Raw genomic sequence first — 20,631 nt, 5'->3', positions numbered from 1 at the left:
CGAAAAAATAGGGCCCGAAAAAATAGGGGCGAAATAATTTCAATATGATTTTTTTTTTGTTAAATATAATTTTGCATGCACATTCATGCTTTTTTTTTGTGGGGAGTGGGGGAATTTGAAACAAATTCGTGGAATGTGAAGAGACGTCTGTTGGGGGATATGAGGAGCCTCTCAGAAGTTATAAAACCAAGGCTCCTCATTTCATTTTCATTTTATGTTTTTGTAGGAAGGAAGAGGTGGAGGTTATTGGAGGATTAGATTGGAGTTTTTGAATAGGAGTAAATTGAAGTTTTGGAGTAACATTTTTGCAGGTGAGATTTCTATTTTTTATTTACATTTTCATTTAGATTTAGATGTAGAAGTAAATTGAAATTCAAAATTAGTTATAATATTCTACTTTGATTTATATTTCAATTTTAATTAATTTCATTTAGATTTAGAATTTTGTTCATATGACCGAAATTGAGGCCACTGGAGGACCTATGCAGAGTTTTTCGTGGAGATAAGCATGTGGGTACTGAATCAAGGCACATTAGGCCTCTTGGAGATGTAATTGCGGTGACTTCCATGGCTTTTTGAATCGAATAGGGCAATCTAAACAATCTCAGATCTGAAATTCTTTTTTTCCTTTTCAGCCGAAAACAGAACAAAGATTGCTTGCAAGAAATTTTGCAGAGTTTAAGATTTGATTGCTTATGGCCGACTATTCTTGGTAACTGATATTTCTATTGAATATTCCCGTGCCCAGCACGGGAAGTTTTAATCTATACAATTTATTTTGTGCATTTAGTGCACAAACTAAAGAATGCATATGCAATCAATTTTTTTATCAATCTTTATGATAGCTTTTTTTAAAAAATAGAAAATAGAAATTATTCTTTTATGTATGTAGAAAAAAATTAGAAAGATTTTATGTATGTAAAAAATTAAAAGAATTCTATATACATCTAGATTTATTGAAAAGAATTCTATTTACATCTAGATATTTTGATTGAAATAACCATAATGTAAAAACAAAATATAAAATAGAAATGTTAATATATGTATGTAGAAAAAATTAGAAAGATTGCATGCATCTAAAAAAATTCTATTTACATCTAGATTTTTTTAGAATGGAAAAAAATGGATAATAGAAATATCAGTTGCATGTTTGTAGAAATAAATTAGAAAAACATGTATCTAGAAATTAAAAAGATTCTATATGTGTCTAATTTTTAGATTTTACTTTATTCTAAACTAATTATTGATGGATATATATTTTAAAAATATTTATGTAGTTTAAAGTTTAGATTTTAATTAATTTGTATGCAAATAGGAAAAAGAATAAATATTTTATATATATGTAGATTAATTTCTATTTTTAAAATTTACAAGTAAATGAGTACTGTATTCATTTAAAGTAAACAAGTTTTTAAGTAATATATTTTTATTTTAGAAATATATTAATCATAATGTTCATTTATTATTACTTATTTAATATACTTACTCTCAAATCTAAGACAATAGAAATGATATTTTATTAACTTTGAAATAGGGAAGTGTTAAGCAAGTTCGTTTACAAAAATACCAAAAATATATTTGGTCTTTGATCAAATTGGAGTTAATATTAGAAATATAAATATGATCATTAACAATTAAGCTAAATTCAGTTCAAAACAATAATGTTATTTAAATTTAAATAAATTTTTTTGAAAAGAATTCTATTTACATCTAGATATTTTGATTGAAATAACCATAATGTAAAAACAAAATATAAAATAGAAATGTTAATATATGTATGTAGAAAAAATTAGAAAGATTGCATGCATCTAAAAAAATTCTATTTACATTTAGATTTTTTAGAATGGAAAAAAATGGATAATAGAAATATCAGTTGCATGTTTGTAGAAATAAATTAGAAAAACATGTATATAGAAATTAAAAAGATTCTATATGTGTCTAATTTTTAGATTTTACTTTATTCTAAACTATTTATTGATGGATATATATTTTAAAAATATTTATGTAGTTTAAAGTTTAGATTTTAATTAATTTGTATGCAAATAGGAAAAAGAATAAATATTTTATATATATGTAGATTAATTTCTATTTTTAAAATTTACAAGTAAATGAGTACTTTATTCATTTAAAGTAAACAAGTTTTTAAGTAATATATTTTTATTTTAGAAATATATTAATCATAATGTTCATTTATTATTACTTATTTAATATACTTACTCTCAAATCTAAGACAATAGAAATGATATTTTATTAACTTTGAAATAGGGAAGTGTTAAGCAAGTTTGTTTACAAAAATACCAAAAATATATTTGGTCTTTGATCAAATTGGAGTTAATATTAGAAATATAAATATGATCATTAACAATTAAGCTAAATTCAATTCAAAACAATAATATTATTTAAATTTAAATAAAATAAGCCATGTTTACTTTGAAACATCAAACAACTAATTAACTAATACAATAATTAAAATAAATGAATCTATTATGACATAGAAAAATATTTTCGAAGTATAATTTCTTTGTTTTTTAATCAATATGAGTTTTTTTTTCTACTTGAAAAGATAAACCATCCTAATTGTCATCCTTAGTTAACCCTAACAACAACCCCTACCTTAGCCCTAGCCCCAACAATGATGTACAGTATAACTATAATCCAACATTAAACTATAATTATAGCACTAAAACATATCCCTATTGATATAACGAAAATCTCAGTCCAAACCATAATCTAAACCAAAAACCTACACACTAATATTGGTTATAGTCCTAACCCTAAAATCTAACCCTTAACCATAATGTAAAAAAAAACTCCAAAATATTGATCAAAATCCTAAACCTACCTATATGGATAACCATGATATTAAACTCTAAATCTAGTCCCAAGGTCCTAACCATGGTGTAAACCTATAACCGAACTCTTAAAAAATTTACTAATCCCTGATCCTAATCACATTCCCAACTTTAAACTTGAACCATAAACCATAGTTGTAACCATAATCATAAACTTAAACAAAACCCTAACCCTAAAGGTACAATCATAAAATTAATCATAGCTTAGACCCTAATCCTAGCACAAACCACAATCATGACCAAATATAAATCTTCACCTTACCCCTAATCATAATTTCAATGTTAACCCTAACATTAGTTTCAATCCTACCATGATATGGACCCTAATATAGACTTCACCTTCATCCTCACCCTAATCTTAAGTCTAATTAAACCCTGACTAAAACCTAATCTAAATGATATATCTAACTATAATCCTAACTGTAATTATCATACAACCCAATGCTAACCCTCATGTATATTTAATCCCTAATCTTAACTCTAAATATTCTATAAACTCTAGAATTGACCTTGATTCTAACCATAACCCTAAAATCTAAATTGTAACCATAGCACGAAAGGTGGGGACCCCCGCTACATGGCACAATTCTGGGTCTTCGAGCCTTGCGAAAGCACTACAGAGTGAGGAAATGGCATAAAGGTGACATGTAGTAGCATGATGCAATTTTGGGCTTTAGAGCATTGCAAAAACAATGCAGCTTAAGGAGGCGCTAGAATGGAGACTCATGGAAAGAAGAGGAAAGACATTCATGTCGCTGGCAAAAAACTATGAAAAGAGATAACATGATGTCTTAACCTCCCACAAAAAATGCAAGGTTGATCCCAAGGGGGAATTTGGTTTCCCCAAAAATGAATGATGGTCATCGATGAAGGTCTTCCTCTCGAAATAGACGGCATAGATGCATCATGAATCCTCACCAATGAAGGATTAAGTCGCAACCGTCGATGTAGATTCTCCCCTCAAAAAGGATGACTGAGATGCAACGAGGAAACTCCTCCCAATGAAGGATTAAGTCACATTCGTCGATCAAGATTGGCTTTATTTCCAATGGATGACTAAGATGTAGTGAAGAGATTCCTCCCAACAAATGAAGCAGATAGCACAAAAGGTGTGAACCCCCTCCATGTGGCACAATTTTGGGTCTTAAAGACTCATGAAAGCATTGTGGAGTGAGGAAATGTTGGAAAGGCAATGCGTGGTAGCATGATGCAATTTTGGGCTTCAGAGAATTGAAGAAACAATGTAGCATGACGATGCATCAGAATGGAGATGCATGGCAGCATCTTATGCAATTCTAGGCTTTAGAGTGTTTCAAAGACACTAGCATATAAAGAAACGTTAGAATGGGAATGCATGGCAACATCTTGCACTTTTGAGAAGATGGGAAGATAGCTCGCGAAGAAATAAGAGTTATTGAATCTCGCAGCATGAATCAACCCGACCAAGAAAAAATGATCCAGCGTGGTCAATGAAGAAACCGAGCCAACACAAAATGTTAGCCGCCAACTTTAGCGATGTTAACCCTCTGCAAAGAACCTATCCCATTTAAGGTCTCTTAGATCAGACATCAGTGATGGGTTGAATAGGGGGAAAAAATAACACACAATGCCCTCCTAAATGAAATTCTAAATGTAACACTAATAACCACAGTCCTACTTCTTTCCCTAACCTTATCCATGAGCGTGGGAATATACATATTATTATATAGGGCACCTTATATAATAATAAATATAATCTAAAATCCCAACCCTTACTCCCCTCCTAACTATAATTGTGACCATAAGAAAACTTCTAAATATAACCCTTCCTCTAACTCTAACCCTAACCCTAACCCTAACTATAATTGTAACCCTATCCCTACCACTAACTGTAACCCTGAATCTAACTCTACCATAATTGGACTTTAACCCTAACTATAACTATAACCCTAAACCTAATTCTAACCTTAACCGTAACCATAACCGTAACCCAAAACCTAACCCTAATCGTAGCTAGGATTCTAATACTCTGTCTACCCCTAACTCAAACTATAGCCCTAACTATACCTCAAACTCTAACCGTAACTCATATTCTAACCCTAAACCTAACCCTAACCTTGACCCTAACCCTAACCCTAAGCCTAACCCTAACCCTTTGTCTACCCCTATCTCTAACCCTAACCCTAACCCTAACCCTACCCCTAACTCTAACCCTAAATCTAACTCTTTCTGTAAATCTAACTCTACCATAATTAGACTCTAACCCTAACCCTAACTTTAATCCTGACTGAAACCCTAACCCTAACCCTAACTCTAACCTTAACCCTGACTCAATCCCCTTACCCTAACCTTAACATTGATATAACTCTCTCTATATATAACCCTAACTCTAAATATAAACCTAACCCTAACCCTAACCCTAACCCTAAATCTAACTCTAACCCTAACTGTAAGCGTAACCCTACCCCTACCCATAACTCTAACTGTAAATCTAACTCTACCATAATTGGAATTTAATTTTAACCCTAACCCTAACTCTAACCCTAACCTTGACTCAAAACTCTAACCCTAACCCTAACTCTAACATTAACCCAACTGTAAAATTAACTCTATTGGTAACTCAAACCCTAAAACTAACCCTAATTCTAACCTTAACTCTAACTCTAGCTCTAGCTCTAACCCTAACTCTAACCATAACTCAAACTCAAACCCTAAACCTAACCCTAATCCTAACCCAAATTATAATGCTCTGTCTACCCCTAACTCAAACTATAACCCTAACCCTAACTCAAACTCTAACCCTAACTCATACTCTAACCCTAAACCTGACCCTAGCCCTAACCCTAACCTAGAACCTTACCCTAACCCTATCTATAACCCTAATCCTAACCGTAACTCTAATCCTAATCTTAACCCTAATTCTAATCCTAACACTAACCTTAACCCTACCCCTAACTCTAACCATAAATCTAACTCTACCATAATTAGAATCTAACCCTAACCCTAACCTTAACCCTAGCTCAAACCCTTACCCTAACTTTGTCCCTAACCATATATCTACGTATGACTATAACATTTTACATTACAATATCCCAAAAATAAAATATATATTTTTATCTAAATTAAACTCCTTATATTAAATTTAAAATAATATTTGACTCAAACCTTAACCGTAACCCTAACCTTAACCATGAGCATTACTCTAACCCTAACCTTAACCATAAACATAACTCTACACCTAACTCTAACCCTAATTCTAACTCTGCCATAATTGGACTCTAATCCTATCCCTAACCCTAACTATAAGCATAACTCTAACCCTAGCCTTAACCATGAGCATAACTCTAACGTTAGCCTTACTATAACCCTAACACTAACCCTAATCATAACCATAACCATAACTCTAACCCTAACCTTAACCATGACCATAACATTAACCCTAACCTTAACCATAAACATAACTCTAATCTAAACCATAACCATAACTCTAACAATAACCATAACCATAACTCTATCCATAACCATAGCTCAAACCCTAACCCTAACTCCAACCCTAACTCTATCCCTAACCTTAACCATAGCTCAAACCCTAACCCTAACTCCAACCCTAACTCTAATGCTAACCCTAACCCTAATTCTATCCCTAAGGTTAACATTAACTATAATGGTAGCTTTGTCCCTAACCATATATCTATGTATGACTATAACATTTTACATTACAATATCCCAAAAATAAAAAATATATTTTTAATCTATATTAAACTCCTTATATTAAATTTTTAAAAATATTTTGAAGCATAATTTTATACTAACTTCATACAACTCTAATTAAAAATTAATTAACAATTTTATAGTAACCTTATCAAAATAAAAAATAAAAAGTAAATATTTTTCCTATTGCGCCACGACTGCCACTATCTATATATACCTCTATATATATTACGCCGAGAGTAATCGTTCTTGAGGCGCCTATTTTTATTTTCATTAATCTCAACTTCGATTAAAATAACTTTGGGATTAAATAAAAATAAGCGCCTTGAGAACGATTACTCTTGGCGTAATATATATAGAGGTATATATAGCTAGTATATAAAGTCTAACATAGCATTAGACGAATGTAGATTCATGAGAGCATTGTATTGGTTACCAAAGTAAATTGTGTGTCAACGAAAGAAATGTTACAAAACAAACACAGCAAACCATTCGTGCGTTGTCCCATTGGCATTCACGTATTCGCTCTCTTACGGCGAAAGCAACTCGTTCTGTCTTTCAAAAGTGGTGTGGCATGCATTCCATTTGATCGAAACACTAAGTTTTCGGGAACATTATCCTGATTAAAAACCCAAACAGAAAAATTGCCTCCTTGTCAACTACTCGAAGTTCTCCACCAGCAAATCATTGACAACTATGTTTGCTCCTTCGAAGCCGCGTCGCTCCGATGAAATAATTAAACAATATATGCATGCTCGGTACATAACATCCAGGTAAAACAGAGCCATCTTTTAGGCCCGTTTGGTTGCTGGCATAGGAATTAGACATTAGAATAGAAAATTGGGATGGGAATGGAAATAGAGAATAGGAATAGAAAATTACCAATTCAAGTCTCGTTAATCTCTTGTTTGGTTCCTAGTTAGAGTGCACTTGCATTCTGTGCTCGGTTAAGTGAAATGAGTCGACAGAGGCAGACTTGCTCTACCTCTGATTAACACCCCAAGCCCAGGATAGTTGGACCCTAATATGTAATGCAGGCTTCAAATTCTGAACTGATCAGACTGTTGGAAGATTTGGCCATGATGATGGCCAGTGCATAAGCTTTTCCTTCCCTTCCATGGCTGCTGTGTCTGCACAAAGAAACTAAATACATTTACCAATAGCAAAATAAATGCATCAAATTTGAAAAAGTAAATAAACTACCAATACCCAAAATAAACTGGTGTTTCAGTATTAGACAGGCAGATGAATGGAGTAGAGAAGCAACATATTCAAAGAATAACGAATTCCTAACTAACATTCCCAGCAGCGCTAAAAAGGAGTTGATATGGGGAAGAACCAGTTCAGAGACACTATCAATCTGCGGTTCTTTCTCCTTTAACCCTTTCCATACTACGGATCCGAAAATATAATGCAATATGAAAAAGTCAGATTGGAAATATAAATGGCCTATTCCAATAACAATTTTTTTTTTGGCATGGACATATGCTCATTTGAGGGGCAAAATGGAAATATGTCTTCCTATTCTCAATTCCGATTCAACGCACTAAACACAGAATACAAAACATATTCTAATTTTCTCTTCCCATTCTAGTTGTATTCCAGCAACCAAACGGGCCCTTAGATGAGACCTTTCTTGTGGAATTTGCGAGGAACCCAAAATTGTAAATTGCATTTGTAAATGTCACTTGTGACTGCCAGCGGTATGATCTCCCTCAAATGTTATCTACAGCTGTTGGTGGAGGAGACGACAGGGGTGAGCTACAATGAATTCATCTTCTTAAGCTTGTAATTTGATTATTTTCATACTGTGTGATTTTGAGTCAAACTCATTGACCCATGTTTCATGAGTAGTGATTCAACATGAATTCATCTCTCATGAGAATAAATGGAAAACTTAGCACTCATTGGATCTAGGTGATGCTTATAGGGGTGAAGCATCGAGACTTCTCGGGAGGTCACCCATCCCAGTACTACTCCAGCCTGAGCGCGATTATCTACGGAGTTTCCTCCATGGTTAAACCCAAAGCTTGCAACCCCATTTGCAAAACCTTCACCAAGTGTTGTGCCTTATGAACCATTCATTAGAAAGCCCCTTAAGCTCATGAATTGATAAGTAGGAGATAATTTCCACAACAAGTCAAATTGTGATATTTTCATACTGTCAAGGTATCAGAAGTTGCTTTGAGCCTTTCGTCTTGAGCAGCCATGAACTCAGATTGACATCACTAAAGAGATTTTGCAATAAGAATTATAGTGAGGAAAATGATGACCAAGACTGGAATGGTTGCCAATCCAATTGTAGCAGAAGTATGGCAATGGCCACCAATATTTGAAATGGAAAAATCCAACCTCAATGTAACCACCACGGAAACACAGTTGCCATCAATGCAGAATGCATTTGCATACCAAATCTTTTGGAATTGAAGTACTAGTGCTTCTGAAAAAAGGGTTCAATAATCTTCATTGCAAACAAACAACCCACTAGAATGACTCCTTCGTGTCTAAAACTTTGTTTCCCGCCTGCAAATTGTACAAAGGACCAGAGAAACAGGGGACCTGAAACTGTTGCAATTGATCTTAGAAATGCGAAAGTTCCTGTGATTACCATATCACTCCAATACCATTTTGATAGTGCTCTAAAACATGTCGGTTTGTTTAGTGGACCATTTTTACTTTGATGTCCTCATGCTTCTGCAAATACTCTTTCAGCTGTGGTGCCTCATCTTCAGGGACTAAATGTGGGATATCCCCAATCTCTAAAATGGTTTTGAATGACCTAGATTCAGCAAAGGATTGAGCCATCTGAAAGTCATACGAGTAAAAATGCTGGCTTTATAAAGAGGGATGACTTTGAGTTTGGTTCCTCTAATTTAGTTGCCTGGAGCAGCGGCTCAGTCAAATACACTGTGCTAGATGAAGTCCACTTTCTAATGATTCCGACACTACAGTAGAAAAGAAGAAAGCAGGTTGCAGATGTTGTTATATCTAGATTTCTATTTGGGGAGAAAGAGTTAGTTTCAAAGATGTTTGATATAGATTTGAACATTGTTACTATTCCTAAAATGAATTCAATGATCCACCAGGTAATGGCCCAACTAAGGTGGGTGGTTTCTTGAGATTAAGCTTTAAGCAAATTGCTACTACAATCCATGTTAATCCCTGACTACAGTGAAGAACCGGTTTTTGTCACTGTTTGTTTGATATATAAATATCATCCATAAGCCGTCCCCTATGTTTTCTAGGCAATAACGAATGAAAGCAAAGTAGTGATTTTATGTACACCTGATCTACTATAATGCATACAAGGAGAATGGTTTCTCTGACAAATAAAAAGGGTGACCAGGAAAATTAACATAAACAAAAGATTGCATGCCGTGGTGAATAGATTCTGTGAGAATGCTCTAGACCATTCAAGATCGTCTCTCTATAAATTCCAACTGTTACTGCACTTATCTCCACAACGAAAACTAAGCCCGCCCATGAAACCATGAGACTGCTCCTGCATTTGTCAAAAATATAACCAGTCAAGCAAAAGCCAAATCTGACATAACGTTTATGATGTCAATGCAAATTATTTGACAGTGTTTGGTATTAGCTTGCCATAGTGAATATAGTATTCTAAATATGGTTTCTAAAATCAATTTTAATCACCATCTATTCAAATTACTAACTTGGATCTAAAATATAAATTCAGAATCATATACAGTTGAATTTTCTACAGTCCATGTAGTATTCAAGATATTACATTTAAAATCAGCTATATATATTCTTGAATTAACATCTCATCAATAGAAAAGCTACAAACTTTCCTGAAGATAAGTTTAATGTGGAAAGTTAACATAGAATCCCTGAGCAAATAATCTACCATTGTAGTGACCTATAAGTCCAATTAAGAGTTGGTTGGAAGCATGCCTTTATCTATCCCTGGACGAACAAACATGTTGATCTGATTGCAGTTCAAGGCTACACTTTGACAAACAAATCCATTACTGTAAAAGCCAACAAAATGTTTAAACCACGTGCAGCCCAAGGTCAAAGACCCATTTCTTTCTCTATTCACGTCCTCAATGCCCGATTGAATCATTGATATCCAATATTGCAAATGCTCTAATCCCATTCCATCATAACATCAAAAGAAAATTGGCAGCCCACCCTTAAATCCACTCAGCCTTTAGAAATAACATTCTTGAATAATTTCCTAAATTAAACTAATGTTCCCATACAACACAGTGAGATTTTATTGATTTTTCCCTAAAAATTTTCACGGAGGGGTTAAATTGCAAGGGCTGAGCATTTTATATTGACTGGTGACTAATTATTTCTTAGAAAAATGGCTTTATCATTGATGTTAGAATATATTTTTAAAACTATGGCTATGATTGAAGAACATATTATGGTATCAAATTTATGAATTAAAATAGCTTGAGATTGCAGTGAAGTCGATTTAAAGGAAAACAAAATGTTGTGTGATTAAGGCCAAGGTTCAAGCCATACCAAGCTAGATCCCCCATATGCAACCTCCATACTCCACATTTTACATACATGTCTACGAAGGCATAACCGACTACTATATAGGCATCAAATCCCCTTTTTTACTATGTAATCATGTAGCTCCTTGCCCTGATGTAGAGCCACTAAGCCAGTGCAAGCAAGGTAGCAATAGTTACAGGATTGGGTTTGGGGCCAAGCTGATGTATTTCATGAAATAGTTTAAATGCCTCCTCACATTGTTCATTTTGCACATATCCCACTACCATTGCATTCCACCGAAATTCTGTTGGCATACATATCTACTACACGAGCATTTCCCACCAAACCATCTCAATTAATTCGGAATCTCCTTACCTTGACTCAATGCTTATACATTAGCCAAAGCCATGGGCACTGGCTTTCTTAAAAATAGAGTTAGGAATTTCTAAAAGGAAGTTATCTCATGAATTTAATATGTGGATTAGCTTTAACAAGTAATCTCCTAAATTCAAGGAAGCTTGTGGTGTTATAAATTTTTAAAATAAAAATTTAATTTCTTTGGTGGGATTATATCATTTTGGTGGGAAAATGAATAGTAGGTTTTGACAAGTGGCAGATTTCTTCCCTAAACTGGTGGGATTATTTCATTTTAATCCGCTCAAATTGAGGGGACTAAAAAATAAAAACTCATAATTTATAGGAGTAGATTCCAAATAAAACTGTAGCCCCTTAAAAAAATTATCATGGGGCCACCTGCTCCACAAAAATAGAGCCCAAGCCCCTCCCATGGAACCCCTCCTAACTGCACTTTGTGAAACATCTGGGTGCAAACTCCAAAACTCGACACTTCGCATGGATGAGGAACTAGATTTATATAGCACTTGTCAAGGTATGGTTCTGAATGCATACTTCATGTGTTTAAAGACTGTAAGTATAATAAGAATTGTCATTTGCTTTTACACTTGTTTTTAATATTAAAGAAACATAATTTTTTCATTGATGCTTTTAGTATAACCTTGACATATGTATTTTATAAATATGTTTTAAAAATGTCTAATATATTTTTTCTAAATTAATAAGTTCTGGAGAAAGAAAACTAATATAAAGATTTTAAAAATTAAATTAACAACTTAAAACTTTAACACAATAAAATTAAATATTAATAGTTATCAAAATTAAAATAATAAATATAAAGTACATTTTTAAAATATAGTATAGCATCTCTCTTTCTCTATATTATCTCTCTATATCACTTTTTTAATCTTACAACTACTTTTTTCACTTTTTCTATCTATCTCTCTCTCTCTCTCTTTCTATATTATTCTCAAAATGATACTACATTTATATACAACACTACATTCTCTCTTATCATATTGCATTTCACCACATCTTAAAACCCTAACACAATACACTACCTAGATAAGAACTTTGCGTCTCTTGCTCATAATATATCTTATACACATCACATACATAGCATCAAATATTATGTCATGATTGTTATATGATATAAATGTGAAGATTTAATACATAATGTTTAAATGATAAATAAACTTAGCTGAAAGAAATTGAAGAAATCCATAAATGAAGATGAGGATCACTTCACTTTTTAGGGTCATTGTGGGATGTCATCCACAATCAAAACCATCACAAATGAATTTGTTGCACCAAGCACGACAGTGACCAAGCGAAAGATCTAATATATTATCTCATTGATGTGCAATGAAAATTGCATCCAAACAAAAGATAGTTGTATTCTACTCTAATATCCCCATGTCAACAAATTAGGAATGTCCCTGGAAGCTCCCTCTCAAACTGCTAGTTGTTTTTGTCGTTAGTGATTACCAACGGCATATGTTGCCTCCCCTTTTTGACTCTATTCTAAGTACCTATTTAAACCCCTTTCGCTTCTTCCTTCTTTCCATACCACACTTTCTTATTTCTCTCTACTTTGTTTCTTCCAAATCTGTGCTCCCCTACCACAAAAAATGGTTGTTTTAGGGTTTTTGAGGTTTGCGATGACTTTAGTGTTAATTTGTATGGCGGCATTGTCTACTACAGTGGATGTCGCAGCTTGGCCCCTAGTTTCCTAGTGGAGGAAGTTGTCTACCCTAGTGGAAGAAGAGCCCCTATTGATCTCAATTCTTCCTCTAACTTTTGTTACTCAAATGAAGAGAGACTACAATTGATGTTCTTTGTGCTCTTCTTCTTAATGATTCAACCTTGTCAAATAATAATGACAAAAAATTATTTTTCTTTGTAGATTAGAGAATTTAACATTTTAATAAGTTTAGTATAAGAATAAGAAAGTTCCTAATTAATGTCCATGTTTGCATCTCTGTTCTTTATTCTATTTTGATTTAAACTTGCAAATCAAGATGATGCATCAAAATATTGTTGGTTCTAAAATTCATTTGATCATCTAAATCTTAATCCCTTGCAATTAAAAGTTGAGAATTCTTAAGTAAAAATTTAACTTAAATAATTGCTTAATATTTTACAAACTATTCATATAAATTTATTTAGTAAAGTTTTTCAATTTATGTGTACTTTAATTTTAATTTTAGATTCTCTCTCATTCCCAAAAATTCATTTCACTTTGTTTTACAATTTAATATATTCAATCTATTTCATAAATGTGTTTATGATTGTTTACTTATTTTACAAATAAATTATAGCTCAATTCTATTTAAATTCAAAATAAAATATTATTTTACTTACTTAAATTTTAATTTTAGATTCTCTCTCATTCCCGAAAATTCATTTCACTCTTTTTACAATTTAATATATACAATCTATTTCTTAAATGTATTTATGATTATTTACTTATTTTACAAATAAATTATAAGTCAATTCTATTTAAACTAAAAAGAAAAATTATTTTACTTAATTAAAATAATTTTATGGACAAGGTCAAAATTATATAAACATTTGCAAATTACATATTTTAAAAATAAAAGTGCTTTAAAATGTAAGAGGGTCGACTTAGGTTAAATATTGTAATGAGAGAATTGATGTACAAAGTGTACGAGTATTTAAATCCTTCGTTATTGATGTTAGGGAAAAAATACTATTAATTTTTTTAAATTGCATTAGATAAAGTGACATTTTTTTACATAAGATTAAAATTTATTTTTTAGTTCTTAATTTTATTTTACAATATAAAAAAGGAAATGTAGAGAGAATTAAAACCTTCCAAAGGGAAAAAGAAAATTGTATTGAAAAAAATAAAAATTTATTTATTTTTCTTAATTTAAAATTATGAAAATGTATTAATTAGGACAAAGTTACATTTTTCTATATGAAATTAAGTTTTACTTTTAATTTATGCATCTAAGTACTTAACTTGATTTTTTTATGTGAATAAATTAATAAGATAAAATTGATTGAGCTAAAAAATAAAGCTAATATTTATTAAAAATTATAATTTAAAAAAAATAAACATCTATTTTCTTTGCTTAAATTACTAACAAAAATATTTATGTATGATATTTATCAATATTACTATTAATTTTAATTAATTAATTATTAAATGCAATAATGAAACTATATTATATAATATTTTTTATAATTTATTATCATTATTAATTTTAATTTAAATGCATTAATTGTTAAATCTAATAATAAAACTATATTATATCAAAACTTATTATAATTGAAGATTCATTGCTTTGCGACTTTAGCGAAATTGGAAGCGAAGGTAGTTTGTCATTTTGCGTCATCGAAATGCTAGACGACAATCTGCCAGTGGATCCAACTAGCATCCTAATTGAGCTTAGTACCTGTATTGAAGGAAAGGTGGCAATAGTGGAAGAAAACTTGTTTGGCAAGGTGGCAAAGTGCTGGTGACTACCTTAATGGCGGTCGAGTAAACAAGGATGGGATTAGGTGCGATCTGTCCTCTCTCAACCCTAAACTCACTCCTGCATTTAATTTTTTCGCAGGCTCTGTACCGAGTAATACCAATGTCTCTGCAAACTTAAACAATGCTTTGGGTAATGTTGCTAGCTATGTTGCCAGATCTAACATCGGTGCAGGTGGTAAGCCAAGGTCTTTCTTGGAGGCAATCGCTAACTCAACTCTGGCGATTGTCTTTGGAGCCCGTTTTACTTCACCCTCACGCGATGAAAACTCAACAAACGGTAAGCAATCTGCATACATTTCTTCATTTCATGTTGCCCCGAACCAAGAAATGTTAGCTAAGATAATAAGGGAAAAGGAAAGATTGAGGAACACTGCCATTTTCTTCTCTGCGGTTGAAAATGACAAGGTTCTTGCAAGGAAATTTTTAGATGACTGGTTTTATAATTACTGGAATCTGAAGTTAGGCTATCAAATTTCCTTTTGTAGGGAAATACAAAAAGGCTTATTTTTGGTTTTCTTTAATAATAATGATTCTTAGATTGCGGTTTTAAAAAAGGAATATTGGACTATAGGTAACACAACATTTAGAGCTTTGGCATGGAATGTTGAAGCTAATCTAGATGAGATAGTTGCCCTATCAGCCCCTAGATGGGTTCTCATTAAGAATATACCCCCTTTTTTGTGGTTTTGTATTCCCTATCTAATTGAACTTCTTGGAAAATTTCTTCGAATGGATTATTTGGCTAGGCTGGTTCCCCATCTTGATGCTAGGGTTCTTATTACTCTAAAACATGGCCATAATTTACTCAAAGAGCTTTCTATCGCTATTGATAAGGAGAAGATTTCTTGCCCTATCGAAACTCTAGGTGGTTTAAATGCATGTTTCTTATGCAGAAAAGAGGGGCATTTGAGAAAAGATTGTCCTATCATAAAAAATAAAGCCCTTAAAAATCCTTCTTAGGTGATTAGCCCTTCCCCCACTCAATCGATCCCTTCTTCCTCTGTTAAACCTAACCCTTCGCCTCCCCCTATCAATTCATCACATTCACGTCTCTCCTCTCTACCGACACCATCTTTTAGTAATGTTATTATTACTGGCATTGTGGATGCTAATGGATTTTAGGAAGTTGCAAAAAAAAGAGAAAAAAAATAGATCTAACAAGAATAATGTTGTTTCAAAGATGATCCTGCCTCCTTCATCAGTTAAGTCGATAGATAAGTTACAGGACTCTACAAAGTCCTCTACCCCTTCGGTTAATAAAGTTGTGCAGGAAACCACTAAGGTTTCTACCCCTTTGGTCAATGCAGTTGTGCAGGAAACCACTAAGGCTTCTCACCCTACCTTAAAAGCCCGCAACTCAAAGATCCCCATCAAAGATTTTCAAGAAATCTCTGATGAATTTTTCTTTGAGGTCATACCAGTGACGCCTGCTTCCAATCAGCCAATGGAGTAGGATTTGGGTTCTTCGTCGCTCTCGGATAATGAGGATATCCTCATAGCAAAGAGGAAAGGGAGACCTCTTGGCTCAAAAAATAAAAATAAGAATAACAAAAAGCAGAATTAGACTGTCCCCGATAATGCTTCTCCTATGGAGGATGTAGTTGTTTCTGAAGTGTCCATCCCTAAAACTCTATCTCAATGAATTGTATTTCATGGAATACCAGAGGACTTGAATGTCTTGATAGAAAATTTGTGGTTAAAGATTTTCTTAGTACTATTAATAATATTGATGTTATTATGCTACAAGAAATCAAATACACTAGATTCAATCTTGGATCCAATCTAAACTATATTTGGAAGGATGCTGTCAAATTTTGGACTAATCACTCTCAGGGGAAAGGAGGAGTTGCGATTTTAGTTAGCCCTAGCCCTAGATGGGGACCTAAAATTAAGAGCTTTGGCTTTTCTCCCTGTAGTAGAGTTATTTGGTTGATTTTCAATCATAATGACATGGATTTTGGTATTTGCTCTATATATGCTACCAATGATTATAATGAAAGATCTATGTTTTGGTCTTGGCTCTTCTCGCTTCCAAATATCCCTTGGATGTTTGGAGGTGATTTTAATATGATAGAAGGTCAAGAGGAGAAGATGGGGGTTCTCCCCTTTTCCTGGAAAGAACATGAAAAACTTTCTTGGAATAATTTAAAATTTTCTAAATCTCTTTTTGACCCATTAAGGGGGAACAAGAACAATAATCCTGGTCTCTGGTATACTTGGTGCAATTATCATAAAGGTCGAGCTAGAATTTATTCTAGGTTGGATTGATTTTATCTTAATCATGATTTTTTCTTTGTGATCTCGAATAAACATAACAAACTCATTCTGGTCTCTCCTACTACTCTTTCGGATCATCATCCTATCTCTATTTGAATCAATCTTGGTTGTTCCCTTTCATGTAGTAAAAATGTTAATAATAAATTCATTCTTAATACTAACCTGTTGGAAGATGAAGATATTCTTGCTGCTATTTCGACTATTAGACTTATTAATGAGTCACAATATCCCTCATTATCTTATATTGGTAGGTGGAACATGGATATTTCCGCCTGGCAGAGTTTGTTAAGAACAGTTGGCCAAAAAAAGGCTAAGGATTATAGATATAAGGAGTCTTAGCTTAACAATAACTTATACAATGCTGAAATGGCCATTAAAAACAATTTTGATGACCCCAATTTCTGTCATCAACTGGCATATGCTAAGAACACTTTGAGAAAACACCAACACCAAAAAGCTTTAGGAGTCAAAATCCTTTCTAGAGCTCACTAGCTTCAATTTGGTGACAGAGGTAGCAAATTTTTCTTTGATCTTATTAAACAAAAGTAGGCTAAAGAAACTATTGCTAAATTGCTCATTAATAATCAAATGATTTATGATGTTTATGTTATTAAAAAAGAGTTTGCTCAGTTTTATGAACATCTTTTCACTTTTGAGGACTCTTAGGAAGCTAGGACTCTCAGAAATTAGTGTAGGAACCTTATCCCCAAAAGAAATTTGGATAATGATTCCTCTTTTCTTGAACAACCCATATCTTTGGAGGAAATTGAAAAGTCCATCAATTTTCTTAACACTGATAAAGCTCCAGGACTTGACGGGTTGCTTGTGGAGTTTTATAAAGCCAACAGTAAATGGGTTTACAAAGAATTACTTAACATCCGTAATGAAGCTATTGATACTGGTACTTTGGGTAGGGAGATTAACTCTAGTATCATCAAACTCATCCCTAAAGAGGGATACAAAATCTCTTTTAAAGAATTGGAGACCCATAACTCTTTTAAATGTTTCCTACAAGATTCCTGCCAAAATCATGTCTCGAAGGTTGGAAACTATTCTTCCTAAATTTGTTTTCCCTACTCAAACTATTTTTGTTAAAGGGAGATAAATCCTTGAGAACTTGATTACTAGTTGCGAAGCCCTTAATTGGGCTAAGCACATGGATCAAAATGTTGCTATGTTTATGCTGGATTTTGAAAAGGCTTATGATAGAATAGAATGGGACTTTATTAGTATGCTACTTGATGCTTTTGGTTTCCCCTCCTTCTTCTGTGGCATTGTTAAAATGCTTCTTAGAGATGCACATGCTAAAATTGATATTAATGGATCTCTTTCAGCCCCTTTCCCCTTGGGTAGATCAATTAGGCAAGGTTGTTTGCTTGCCCTTGCCCTTTTTGTTATTACCTCTTAAGCTCTTTTCTATATTCTTAGAGACAACACTTTATCCCCTACTGTCAAAGGCATCACCCTTCCCGATAACAAGGATATTATTAATTGCCAGTTTGCTAATGATACCTCTCTCTTTCATGAAGCCTTTGAAGATAACTTTGTTGCTATGATCAATAAGCTCACTTTTTTCTGTAAGATTTATGGACCTAGGTTATCTCAAACCAAGTCTATTTGTCTTGAATGGGATGACCAACCTCTTGATTGGTTTAGTAAGTTTGGTTTCCAGTGGGGTGGTCCCTCAAAAATTGTTAGATATATGGGTATTCCCTTCTCTGTTGATCCTTCTTTAAAAGATATGTTGAGTTGGGTTAAAGACAAGATTCATAATAAGTGTAACGCCCCGCTCGGGAACCCAAGAGAAATAAACCTAACATGTTACAATGTTTACTGAACTATTTTTTTTTTTTGAAGTTTAAACAACATCAAGATAACATTAATGTGGAAGCAATAAGAACATACACATCAAATACACATTTGCAATCACAGATATAGTTTTCAATTCCTCAAGGGTTCCTTTACATTGAGTCACATTTAATAATTTTAAATTAATTAGTTTAAGTTCCAAGTACAATGTCTCAAGATCGTAAAGAAATACCAAATACATAATCGCATAAGCAAAGCATAAGTATATCTAATACAATGATAGTACATCCACCAAATAACATCCACTGCACATGTCGCAGGGTATGTGAAAATAGATACAATACATCAAAATACATGATAACATATATACATCATCTGAAAAGAAGTCTCTGAGATAAGAAATAAGAATGATAAAGGTACATCTTCTGCAACGAACATCCAACAGCTAGCAATGTGAAGGGGAACCCAAATGGTAAGAAGACACTACCTCCCGACCGCGTGGTTACCTAGTTAGGCTTCCACTCCCACCGTGCAGGTAGGATAATGAACGATCCACAAACAGCTATCAAGCATAAAACATTCCTAGGCAAGGTACCCCTAATAGCCAAAACTACCTCAAAGGTAACACATGCTACTCAAGAAGATAAAATAATCCAAAAGTAGGAACACTCAATCCAATACCAACTCCACATAACCAAACATCATACACGAACCAAGTATAAACCAAATACCAAAATCCTAAGATAAAGTCAATGAAAGATAATCACCTCAAGTCAAAAACCACATATCAAGAGTACATCATCCATGAATCACCAATCATCATCAATGAAAGTAATAACCACAAGAAACACATCCAATAATAAATACCCCACCAAAGGTACACAAAACTACAGAGGAGACTCAGGCTACATACTAGGGAGTGTCATCACATGGTTGCTTGAGTTACCCTAGACTGATCTCTTAATAGACCCCGGACCCTCAAGCGTTGAGTTACCCTGGACTAGTTACTCTGAACCCCGAACCCTCAACATCACACATGTGGAAACTAGAAAGCCCTCTCAAGAAGACAAGGCACTCATCGCATTCCATCCTTAGTCTATACAACCACTCAAGGCATGGGTGGATCAAATATCTCTAACTTATCTTTTTTAGTGTTTTTCCCCCCCCAAAAGTTTTAATTACTAGATTATCACTTATTAAATAACTTGCATTAGGTTACCCTGGCACTGACCACTTTGGGTCTCGGACCCCTATGCAAGCCACTCCCAAGTCACGTACCTAGACAACCTCTCCTAAGCACATAAAAAACACAATTGTGTCCCATAACACAACACTCATAATGATCAAACTCGGTTCCTTAATAGGCAACCTGATAATAAGATGGTTCTCCCATCCAAGAACACATAAATGCTCCACAAGTAAATCTCATAAATATAATCTCAATTTGAATAACAAAACACATCATGACATCCAGCCACATAAATAGTATAAAAGAAATCTTACAAAAACCTCTGGTGTACATCCTAAACTGATCGACACCTAATCGACTCCAAAATCCAAAAGCATAGATAATACGAGCAACATCACAATTTCATAGTTAAAATACATAATTCGATTACAAGTAAAGTTTCAGTGTACGTTACAAGTTGTAAGATTCTCCATTTATTC

The sequence above is a fragment of the Cupressus sempervirens genome, chromosome 11 (assembly GCF_028749045.1).
Source record: "Cupressus sempervirens isolate cs-2001-9-10 chromosome 11, ASM2874904v1, whole genome shotgun sequence".
NCBI classification, from domain to species: domain Eukaryota; kingdom Viridiplantae; phylum Streptophyta; class Pinopsida; order Cupressales; family Cupressaceae; genus Cupressus; species Cupressus sempervirens.
The sequence above is the reverse complement of the archived record's forward strand: the minus strand, read 5'-3'. Positions refer to the sequence as shown.